This window comes from Vespa velutina, chromosome 19, assembly GCF_912470025.1.
Source record: "Vespa velutina chromosome 19, iVesVel2.1, whole genome shotgun sequence".
NCBI lineage: Eukaryota > Metazoa > Arthropoda > Insecta > Hymenoptera > Vespidae > Vespa > Vespa velutina.
The window spans coordinates 501,417-513,701 of NC_062206.1; the positions used below are offsets into that span (position 1 = coordinate 501,417).

The following is a 12,285-nucleotide window of genomic DNA, read 5'->3' on the forward strand; positions in this document are numbered from 1 at the left end:
ACATTTCGTATCTCTGACTCTGACGAATCTGGCTCGGTATTTCTTCTTTTCGTATTTATTAAAGTTACGCGAATGAAAAATAATAAAAGGAATAAAAGAAATAAATGAAAGATAAAGAAGAATATTCACTTATGTTCGTTCTCCTTTTAGAATATTTTACGCGGAATGAAAAACTCGATTTAAGACCAAGAAATATATATATATATAAGTCGTTCTCTCAGCTAATTGAATTCGATCAAAATTGCTGCTCTAATTGCAGCGTCAAATTTCTATCCATCTATCTATCTATTTATCTATCTCTTGTACACGTGATCTCTCATATAACCCTCACCTTCAAAAGTTGTTCATCTTTCTCTTTTTCTCTCTCTCTCTATTTTCAACCCTCTAACCTCATCTACCCTATCCATCCCTCCCTCCTTGTTCCGCATACTTTTCCTCTCTTCCTAAAGGCCGAACTTTCGAGTTTGTGGAACTGAATCTTAAGTATCCGGATCTTCTATTCCCTCCTTCGTTTTCACCATCCCACCCTTTCTCTCTCTTTCTCCAATTTAAACTTCGGTCACGAACGTTATATCGTCGTGCCCTTGAAAGCGGGTTAACTCGGGACGAATGGGGTGACATTCGCGAATCGCGTGACACTTTATTATCGAAATTATTAAAAAGTGAAATCAGATGAAAAGGAAAACGATATCGTTCCTGTTATATTCAATGTTGTCTCTCTCTCTCTCTCTCTCTTTCTCTATCTCTCTTTTTTTTTGAGATCGAGAAGAGGCAAGTGAAAAAAAAGTTGGCGCCATAAATTCATCGTCGCTCTGTCGTCGTTATCGTTAAAAACGTTGAGAGAGATATAGAGAGAGAGAGAGAGAGAGAGAGAGAGAGAGAGAGGGAGAGAGAGGGAGAGGGAGAGAGTGTGTGAGAGAAGGAATGAGAAGGGGCAAAGGGGAAATAAGAACACACGTCTACGATAGAATATTTCTTACTCTAAAACTCCTCATGAGATTTCTTAGGATCATATTTTAACCATTCCCCTCTATCCTCATCACGTTACTCCCTCACACACCCTCTACTTTTTCTTCTTTTTTCTTTTCAACTATTAGAGATCGCGATGAAAACTTTATGATTCGATCGTATATTTATTTACTTTTTTCTTCCTTCCTTTTTTTTTTTTTTTCGTTTCGTTTCGTCGACGAAAATCTCAATGTCGTTCTCTCGCGTTTCCTTTTTCTATCTCTTTTTCTCTCTTTCCTCTATTTTTTTTTTTTTATCTTATTTCTTTTTTTATATCTCGAGTACAAATTTCGTTTCTTCACATTCGAGATGATGGGATTCGAATCGATGATAGAGAATAGACGCGCGTATACACATAAATACACATAGAGACACAACCACACAAACATACACATAGATAAACGACATTTTCCTTTCATTCGTCATGTTTATATCTTCTTGTTTATATACTATCTTCAAGTTTGTTTCTTTCTTTTCTTTGTTTTTTTCTTTTTTTTTTTTTTTTTTAATTATTTTTCTTCTCTTTTCTCTTTGTTTTTTTTTTTTGTGTAGAAGAACTATTTAGAAGAAAAGGGAAAAGATTTACTTTGTGATTTTCATTGTCAGAAGAAGTAGAGAAAGACGGAAAGAGAGAAAGAGACAGAAGATTTCTCTATTGTTTATTACTGACCTACTAATCGAACAAAGAAGAGACAGGACATTAGTCCTCTTTTATCGTTATTTTACGCCTCGTTATCACCTTTCTCGTCTTTCCTATTGCAAAATCTTTGCAATACCTATAATACATATATATATATATATATATATATACATACATATGTACTTAGTACCACATATTTACGATGTAATTTAACCGGCAAAGAAAGTTAACGAGAAAAGAAAAGAAAGGAAGAGAAAAGGAAAAAAATAAGAAGACAAAAGAAAAGAGGAATGAAAAGAAAAGAAAAAAAAGAATAAATAAATAACAAAGAAAAGAGAAAATGGTGTTGTACGAAGAAAAAGCGTTAAGTCAAGCGTCGTTTGCCCTCTCTTGGTCCGTACGAGCTGACAATCATCGAACAGCTGACACACGCGGTCGCACGATAAAAATAGACCCTTCCAGAGAGGGAGAGCGAGAGAGAGAGAGAGAGAGAAAGAGAGAAAATCGAACTTTTACGGGTCAGAGAGACGAATAAACGTGCGTTCGCGCACGCGAATAAGAGAAAAAGAGAGCAACATAGAAAGAGAAAGATGAAAAGAGAGAGAGAGAGAGAGAGAGAGACGGAAGTCGTCGTCGTAGATCGATTCCGGAATCTTTTGAGAATTTCAACGATCGAAAATATTGAAGAATATTCTTACGAGAGAAATAGTCAAAGAGAAAAGAAATAGAAACAAAACAAAACAAAAAATAAATGAAACGAAAAACACACATTAAGAAAAAGGAAAGAGAAAAAAATAAAAAGATATAGAAATTCTATCTATCCCATCATCATTCTTCTCCACCTCATTCTCCTTGTCTTCTTTCTTCTCCCTTTTTTATCAACCCTCTACCCCCTCCTCGTTCTCTCGTTCACCCTCTCTCTTCTAACCTACACCTCGCATATTATCCATTTTTTTTTCCTTTTCTTTTCCTTTTCTTCTTTTTTTTTTTCTTTTCTTTCTTTCTTTCTTTCTTTTCTCGAGAGCACGTATTCGATTAGAATGCGACTAAGCTTAGTTTTCTATCGACGCGTAAGACGACAAATAAAAAAAAACGACTGCGAAAAGAATGAATGGAGATGCCTCGAATAACATTCATAATAGAGTCCACGCGATTCCGACCGAGAGCACGTTCTTTTCGTCTCTCTCTCTCTCTCTCTCTCTCTCTCTTTCTCTCTTTTTCTCTATCTGTTTCTTTCTATTTCTGTCTCTCTTTCTCTCTCTCTTTGTCTCTATCTGTTTCTGTCTACCTTTCTTTTAACTTCTTTTCGATCTATACGACCCACCCTCTCGTTCGAAAGCAGAAGTAAAACTCAAGAAAATGTTCCAACGACAATTGACTTCATCTTCCGGTCCGATCCTTCGCGAATGTCACTGAATGTCTCATTTTTCTGCTTCTTTTTTTTTAATAATAATAATAATAATAATAATAATAATAATAATAATAATAATAATAATAATAATAACAACAATAATCACCCAACTCGCAAAAGATGACAGGAAATTTCTTCTGACTTGTGTTCTTCCTCTTCTTTTTCTTCTTCCACTTGTTCTTCTTTTTTCTCTTTGCCTTCGTCACCTTTTTCCTTTTTCCTTCCTTTTTTTTCTTATATTTATTTCCTCCTTTTCCCTTTTTCACTGTCTCTTCTTCCACGTGTCTCCTCCTTCCTTCTCGCTCTCTCTCTCTCTCTCTCTCTCTCTCTCTCTCTGTTTTTTTCTTTACTTTCCTTCTTTAAATCCTTTTCACACGACGATCACTGCTCCCCTGTTTTATTTCTCTCTCCCCCTTTCTTTTTTTCCTTGTTTTCTCTTATTTTCTTTTTATTGCCCTAATTTTTTTCCCTCTTCTCCCGTCACCGGTATCCTCTCGCCTCATCCCCATAACTCTCCCTCCCACCCTCCGTTCCACCCTCGAATTTAGGTTACCTCCTACTTCAAGCTCCCGTTCCGTTCCTAAAGTATAGCAAAAGTATAAAAGAAAAATGAAAATGAAAGAGTCTCCTTCCTCCCTACCTACCTCCCTCCCTCCCTTCCTCCCTTTCTCTTATCCACCCACAACGAATAGTCTTTCCTCTTTTTCTAATTCTCTAAAACCCCGTCCCCGGAACCCCTCTTGGTTATTTCCTCCTGTCTTTTTTTTTTTCCTTTCCGTTTATATTCTTTCTTCCTGCGGAACGCAAGCACTAGAACGGCGTGCGGAATTCGAACCGGGGTTTCGATTTGTTAGCGGCACCCGCTTGGAGCTGGTCGGCATAACTGCGTTCGAGTAGACCGCTCGCTCCCGAATTCTCCCTCTTCCTCTTTCATCCTCTCTCTCTCTCTCTCTCTTTCTCTCTTTTTCTCTTACTCTCGCACCTTCTGCACTCCTCTCTCTGTCTCTCTCTCTCTCTATCCTATCTTACTCTGTCTCGCTTACTCTGTCTGGTGGCCTCCTTTCTCGCTCTCGCTCTCCTTTTTCCCTCTCTCCCTCTTTCGTAAACACCTCTACCCTCCTCCTACTCCTTCTTCTTCTTCTTCTTCTCCTTCTCTTCCTCCTCCTTCTCTTCGATCCAAACCCGCTATCTTACCGATCTAAAATTACCGCAGAAACGATGAACGTCGCACTCTCTCGTTCTATCTCCCTCTCTCCCTCTCCCTCTCTCTCTCTCTCTCTCTCTCTTTCTCTCAGTCATTCTTCGCTACCGAGTTTTCCTCTTCCTCTCTTCCTTCTTTCTCTCTTCCTTCTCTGCTTCCTCCCTCTGACCTCTCGCGTGCTTTTCATCGCACACGCGCTTCCAAAAAGGAGTGTCGGGGTGAGCGACTCGTTCTTCTTTCTCTTTCTCTCTTTCTCTCTCTCTCTCTTTCTCTTTATCTTTATCTTTCTTCTTCCCTTATTTTCTCAGTTTCTTTCTATATCGCCTTCGATTACCAGTAGATCATGTTTATGGATCGATATCTCGACATTTAGAGAGACGAAGGGGAACACTCAATCGATACACACACCCACACATGTATGTATAAATGTATGTATATGGATAGCTCGTTGATCAATCAGATCCTTTAGATCGAATTGCTCGTTTGATCAATAAAATATCGATCATGATAAAGAGCTTTGAAACAGGTTATCACTTTTTATCATAAGCGATGAGACAAAAGGGAGAGAGATAGAAAAAGATAGATAGATAGATAGATAGATAGAGAGAGAGAGAGAGAGAGAGAGAAATAAGTAAGTACTTATCTATACATACAGAGTATTTGTAATATACTCCGTGTATTCATCGGATAGTTGAGATACAGAGAGAGAGAGAGAGAGAAATAGAAGAAGAAGATGAAGAAAAAAAGAAAAGATTTCGTAAACATATTGATATAATCCATACATATTTTTTTTCTACGTAGATATTCTAAACAATTCGAATCGTATAAATTCCAAATTAAAACTCTACGTATTTCTACGAAATCGCGAAAACAAAATCTTTCGAATGATTTTACGAGTTAGAATATTTTTCTTTTCTCTCTCTGTCTCTCTCTCTCTCTCTCTCTCTTTCTCTCTCTCTTTCTATGCCTCTCTGTCCTTCTCTCTCTTATTTTCTACGATGTGTCGAAACTATCTTTGTTTAGTTCGATCTCTCGATTTTTAGAGTGCACAATGGCGTAGTATGTGCACACGTTATGTCCTATAAATTTCTGTTGAGTGTTTCACGCGTCATAAACTTATGAATGAGATTGAGAGGGAAAGAGAAACACAAAGAGAGAGAGAGAGAGAGAGAGAATGGTTCGAACGTAAGCTTTTGTCAATGCAAAAACGAAGGTAATCAAACACATTGAATGAATATAGGTGGGAGTCGTCATCATTTCAGTATTTCATCTCAGACGATGAGAAATCGTTCCTAACGTTTTATCGATCCTCCTACGAAAGAACACTCGACGTAAATTTTCCATTAATGATCCTCTAACACGCACACATACGCATACACAGTGAACGAGAACGAGTGAGAACAACCAAGAGAGAGAGAGAGAGAGAGAGAAAGTAAAGATCCTTTCACAAAGAGAATATCGAAGAGAATATCGACTATATTATTTTCAAAGCTTATACTCACGAATTATAGGCAAGTACTTACTTACACATACGTATTTATACTATTCGTTTTGCCAAATTCAATCAAGTGTTGATTTCTATTCATGTATTTACCGAAATAAATTCGTGACTTTGAACGCACCTGTCGCGTTTCTATTTCGATATTTACTTTATATATAAGTCCGTATGTACGTATGTATAAATTATTTAATTTCGCGATTAATCTAAAAGATTTAAAGAATGTATGTTTAAAAAGAAAGTGCGAGAGAGAGAGAGAATATGCATTAGATAAGATTCAGTTATCACTTTCATTATCAGGATTCTAAAAAAATTGTCTCGTCACAAGGCTCCTATCATCGTCTAGGATATATATAATACATACATACATACATACATACATACATACATACATACATACATATATTGAATTCGTTCGACGGCCGAACGTTTTCCTATGCGGCTTTGCCAAAAACAACGGGTGAATAATTTCAGTCGTCTCTCGTGATAAAAAGAGAGAGATAGATAGACATAGACAGAGAGAGAGAGAGGGATAACAAGTCGGTGGGGTCGAAAAATTGCATCCTTTACGTCACGCCGTGGAAAATGCATATGCATATATACGCTCCCACGTAAAACGCTTGAAAACGTTCGTATTCCGCAGGCGATGCTGTGATGCCGACGATATTTTGGCGAGCACCTAAATAGGAAGGCATCGTCACCAGTAACACGCGAGCACATGACCATTCCCAGGACCTTCCGTTTCCTCGTTCTAACGCGATATTGTATTCTACTTTCTCTCTCTCTCTCCTCTCTCTGTCTTTTTCTCTCTTTTGCTTTATCTCTGTCTCCCTTTTTTTCTTTTTTTTCGTACGTACAGAAAGAATGAGAGAGAGAGAGAGAGAGAGAGAGAGAGAGGGAAAGGGAAAGGGAAAGAGAGAATGGTCGCTCAGCTCGGAGTTTTAATTAACCGGTTTGTTTGTTTGCAGCAGTTTGCCATCCCTGAAACTCCTACATAGACACGTACGACTACGTTTCTGTGAATTGATATATATATATATGTATGTATGTATGTATGGATATGTATGTATAGATGGATGAGTGGGTGGATAGGTGGATGATTGTTTGGATGTAATGTATATATGTACTTATGTATGTATGTATGTATTTTATATACATATATTTATGTACGAATGCGTACGATTATAATTGGAGATGGTCTCCGATATATTTACGTCCTTCTCTAAGGATTTCTTCCTGATCCTGGATTTATCTGGACAATTGCACGATTTAATTAAATTACATTCGTTTAATTTTTAAAATCGTATAACGCGCGATATGATTAAATCTGTACGAAACGATGATCGATAAATTAAACGAATAATCTTATTTTCAAATATTTGATAGAAGATCGAAGATCGAAAGAATATTTTCTTTTTTCTTTGTCTTTTTATTACAACGAATCGAGAAGAGGTCCTTTAAGGAATAAAAAGAAGAAAAATAAAAAAGAAAAAGAAAATCCAAGAAACTTTTGAACATTAGTATTAGATAAAATATATGCAAGTTTATGACGTTAGTTCATAGCCATCGTTAACTCATTGATAGATAGAGATCCATCTGTGTCTATGTATGTATGTACATATATATCTATGTATCTATCTATGTATGTATGTATGTACGTACATACATCGTTCTCAAAACTCGCCAACAGCAAAATTACATTTTTTTCCGAAGGGCTTTCGTATCGTTATCCCTCCTCCTCCCTCCTTTTTCTCCTACCCTTTACCCCTTCCTCAAACATTGCGCGTACTCGAGCTTCATCCCCTTCTCTCTCTCTCTTTCTCGCTCTCTCTTTTCGTATAAAATAATAACGAATCTGAGTCGATCTCGCTGGTTAATAATTAGTGATCATAGTATTGGCTTCGAGAGTAGGAAAATTCGTCGCCATGTTGGGAAAATAATACATATATATACATACATATATATGTACATGTATATATGCGTACGTACGTATGTATCGCGATGCTGATTAAAAAGTGCGTCGAAAAAAAAAAAAAAAAAAAAAAAAAAAAAAAGAAAGAAAAATCTCCCCTTCCTACTCCTTTCTCTGTCTGTCTTTCTCTTTTTTCCCATTTTTTTTTTCTTTTATTTTACGTTCACTCGCGACGACACACGCTTGATGAATTCCGCTTTTTTCTCTCTTTTCTTCTTTTTTTCTCTTCTTTTTCTTCTTCTTCTTCTTCTTCTTCTTCCTCCTGAAATGACAATTCCTTTCGATGAAATTTTTAAAAGTCCCGAACGAACGAAGCCAAGAGAGATATGTCTTCCGCACGAATATTTAACGTGCGAATTAAATTGTACGCGTTTGTCTCGTCTCGTTTCGCCTCTTCCTCTCTCTCTCTCTCTCTCTATACGCGTACTACGTGTAAGGGAAGAAGAGAAAGAGAAACAGAGAGAGAGAGAGAGAGAGAGAGAAAGAGATTACTCGTTTCATCTATGGAGAGACTCGCGTTTTGTTCATTCCGCGTTGAACGGGAGCGCGAGCGCGCGCGGTAACATCGAGTTAATTAAACTTTCAGTACGGCGAACAGGAGAAACGCAACAATTTTTTGTTGGTCGATATTTTCGATAGGCGCGAGTCTATTCTCTTCTTTTTTTTCTCTCTTTGTCTCTCTTTCTCTCTCTCTCTCTCTCTCTCTCTTTGTCTCTCTATAGTCTCTCTTTCCCTTTCTCCTGGATACTCGGTCTGTTATGAATTTTTCTCTTCGTTATTTTTCTTTCTTTCTCTCTCTCTCTCTCTCTCTCTCTGCCTATTTTTTTCTCCTTTCTCGTTTCGTTTGATACTCGCTCGTTCTACGCGATGAATAATCGAGCATCCGAGACGAGTTTCTCGAGTAATTAAAAAAAAACGACTATTTCGATGGTGGTAGAGAAAAAGGAAGAGAGAGAGAGAGAGAGAGGGAGAGAGACGACGACGAGAGTGAAAAATATATTTCATCTTTGTCGTCTAATATTTTACCGAAAGCAACCAACGATCGATCGTATCTTTCTGGAAGAAAAAAAAAAAAGAAAAAAAAAAAGTAAAAATAAATCGAATGTCAATGACAGCGAGTCATGTTCGTCGTTTGATGATCTAAGAGGTTTTTTTTCGACGGGACAAATTTTTCACGCGTTCTTTCGTAATTTCTCGACGGCTAACGAAAAAGAAACAAACACACGGACGCAAAGACATTTTTCATCGATATCCCTTTGGACCCGTTGAAAGGAAAACATTGCGGCATAAAAGAAGAAGAAAAAAAAAAGGCTAAAGAAAAAGAAAAAGAGAAAATGAAACGCTCTCTTTTTATCTTGTTTATTTTAATCCTATTCGAGACACCTGTGTGTGTGTGTGTGTGTGTGTGTGTGTGTGTGTGTTTGAAAAATAATAATTTAAAGAAAAAGGAGTATACCTACGTGTAGAAAGGAATGCGTTTATGTGAACAAAAAAGAAAAACAAAATTAATATATTTCACTTAATAAAAATATAGATAAACAAATAAAAAGAGTTTATATGATGTGATCGATGATCGATGTAGAGAGAAGATCTTATCGCATGCCACGGTCAAATAGATTTTGGTTGTTTATAAGAGGCGAAGAGAAAAGAGAGAGATAGCGAGAGAGGGACTTGATAATATATATAATAGTATATCGTCGATAGAAGTAAATATAAATAATATCGGTAGCATGGATTTACATACATACACACATATATATATATACAGAGTGAGATAGAGAGATATGTATCGTTGAGAAACAGACAATCGAACAACAAGACAAGCAAAGAAGGAAGATGTATGTATCTATCTATGTATCTATATATGCACGTATGTATGTATGTATGTAGCTTTCGATTCACATGGCGCACCATTAAGCACGGTGAGGAGCCCTTACTATCGTCCCGGACCAATCCCCGACTATTTCAAACCCAGTGAAATCCCTTGGGTACTACGAATCGGTGGCCATGCGACAAATTAACTTGAATCGTAACATCGGACTCTAGGACCCTAAGTGAGAGAGAGAGAGAGAGAGAGAGAGAGAGAGAGATCCTGTGTGATGCAATCCAGTGGGACACTCGGCCCTTCTGAACTTTCCCAACCATCCGGACCAATAACCAACACAGGACGTTTCGAGAGATCTCGTTAAACTAATTAAGCTCGATTGCTCGAATGATTTCGTTCGGAAAATTTGAAATTATATAAATATATATATATATATATATTTATTTATTTATTTATTACTATATATAATTGTATTTTTTATATATATGTATATATATGATTTTCTTTTATCATTCGTTAATTAATTTGTTAATATCTTTTATGTTAATTTATCAATATCTTTTATTAATATTTTTATCAGTAATTTAATTATTAATATTTATTAATTTATTCTCTATACGGAATCTTCTTTTTTTTCTCTTTTTTTTTTCAAAAAACGTCGGGACACATCAAAATTTTGTCAAAATTATTTTCTATCAGATAATTAGAATGTTGGCAGAATTTTGTCGCGAGCTATCGACTTAAAATTTACTTAAAAAAAAAAGTCACTAGATCTCCTAATAATCCTAGTGAATATTTTTCGTTGGAACATTATATATATGTGTGTCTATGTAATAAATGATTTTTTTTCGATGATCATCAAGGGTTACGTGTTTTCGATAGATTACTTCAACGTGTTTCGTTTACACGTGAAGAAAAAATAATAAACAAAAAAAAAAAAAAAGAGGAAAACAAAGGAAAAATTCTGAAGGAAAAAACGTCAGCCTTGATTTTTGAAAGTTAAAAAGACGCCAATAGATAATTCATTCGGAAATCTTTCGTTTATTACGAAAGCTACTCATCTCTTTCTCGTATCGAGCGAGGTTCGGTGTGCCACTCGCCGTGGCAGGTTAATCAATTATTTATCGTCACGATTAGTTCGTCCGACGAATAGGGGGAGAACGTTCACTGGCGTTAACCTGTTGCTTCGGTTGACGGATTTATTACCTACCGTCGATGAATATTTCAATGTGGATGCCTACCTTACTCGGCATTAAGCTCGGTAAGAAGAGGTTGGATACAAGGACAGCAAATACTTAACTTGACAATAATCGTCAGAGGATTTTCGAAATATTTTATTTTACCAATCGTAATTTTCATCTTACAATTCGAAATTTCCAGTATTTCAAATTAAAAGAAAAAAAGAAAAGAAAGAAAGAAAAATGAGATACCAAAAATTTGTAATCCTTGTATATTTTATTATAGAAAAAAAAAGAAAGAATAGAAAGGAAGAAAACAAAATTTTAAAAACCTCTCACCACGCTTGAAATACTAACAACGTGTGGAGGTTTGTCGTACGGATATAACAACTTTATAATATAAAATAATCTTAATTTGTAAAAGTTTCATTGGACGAAGTTTACTTCGATACAATTTTGCTAGAACTTAAATTGTCACTAAAAAGTTGTTAGAATTGGCTAACCGCAGAATTAAATGCAGACATTGCGTACATGTGTACGAAACTACTTGTGCATTTTCTCTGGAATACCGCCTAAAGGCATTTCAACGAGAACCACCTTCAGATGCTGCAAGTATTCTCACTAAAAGTGTTTCTTACTCGTCCATTGGGGTCTCGTAAAAGGAGGCTTTTCATATAAAAATCCCGTCGCCCCTATCCCCGTCTCCGTTCCTGGTTTTCCTTTAAAAGAAATAATCAAGTGACGTCAAAGTTTCATACCAATTCAGGACTATTTTGGTGAACATCAAATTCGAAAGTTACTCTATTCCGCACCACCTCCCCCAATCTTTTTATCACCCAACCTCACAATGAACATGTTACTTAAATTTGTCGATAAACTTTTGAAAGATCCTATAGACAATGACATACAAAAGTACGAATTAAATTCGATCATCGAGATGATGAACACGTGTTTTGTATTTCAATTTCTTTTTTTTTTTTTTTCCAAACAAATTTAACCATTCGCAAATCATCAAGTTCCTCTAAAACAAATTCTTCCTTTTTTTCGAAATAAAAAGTAAAAAAAAAAAAAATATTAAAAAAATAAATAAATAAACAATGTATTAAAAATTAAAAATTTCAAATAAACGGTATATTGTCGAAATTATCCATTGAACGGATGATCAATGATCCATAGCTGACGTCAACAGGAGTTCGTATTTTATTTCAACCTGAAATCACGCTTTTTAGAATTCGAAACGAGTTGTAAGACTCGTTTTAGGAACAACTTATTTAATAATAAAGAATATAATTGGCTCGATTTAACTTGTACTGTTATAACTCTCTCGAACAAATTCATGCGATTATTACATGAATATGTATATGAAATTATCCCAAGCTGTTTGCAGGAGAATGCATTGAGTTATGTATACATTATTAAGTAAATACATACAATTTTCATACTATACTCAGTTAGTTGGTATTTATATTATACATTTATATTATATTTAGCAGTATACTGTTATATACGTATTACATATTATTTTATGTTAGCCTTTCTATTAAGTAGAATA

At 35.7% G+C, this 12,285-nt stretch overlaps 2 protein-coding genes across 7 annotated transcripts in view; one reads left to right on the forward strand and one right to left on the reverse strand.

The window, feature by feature from the left end:
• Positions 1-4,065, reverse strand: part of LOC124955771 — a 31,266-nt gene extending 27,201 nt beyond the window's left edge. Inside the window, exon 1 of one of the 3 annotated variants that reach the window (XM_047510680.1) lies at positions 4,042-4,065. The gene's annotated coding sequence lies outside the window, so the exon portion shown is untranslated. Of the gene's footprint in view, positions 1-3,165; positions 3,294-4,041 lie in introns of those variants that run through there. The other 2 variants (XM_047510678.1, XM_047510679.1) reach the window with 2 other exon arrangements.
• LOC124955770 (tyrosine-protein kinase transmembrane receptor Ror) overlaps positions 1-12,285 on the forward strand; it is a 192,780-nt gene that overhangs the window by 70,263 nt on the left and 110,232 nt on the right. The gene's annotated exons all lie outside the window — the stretch shown is intronic.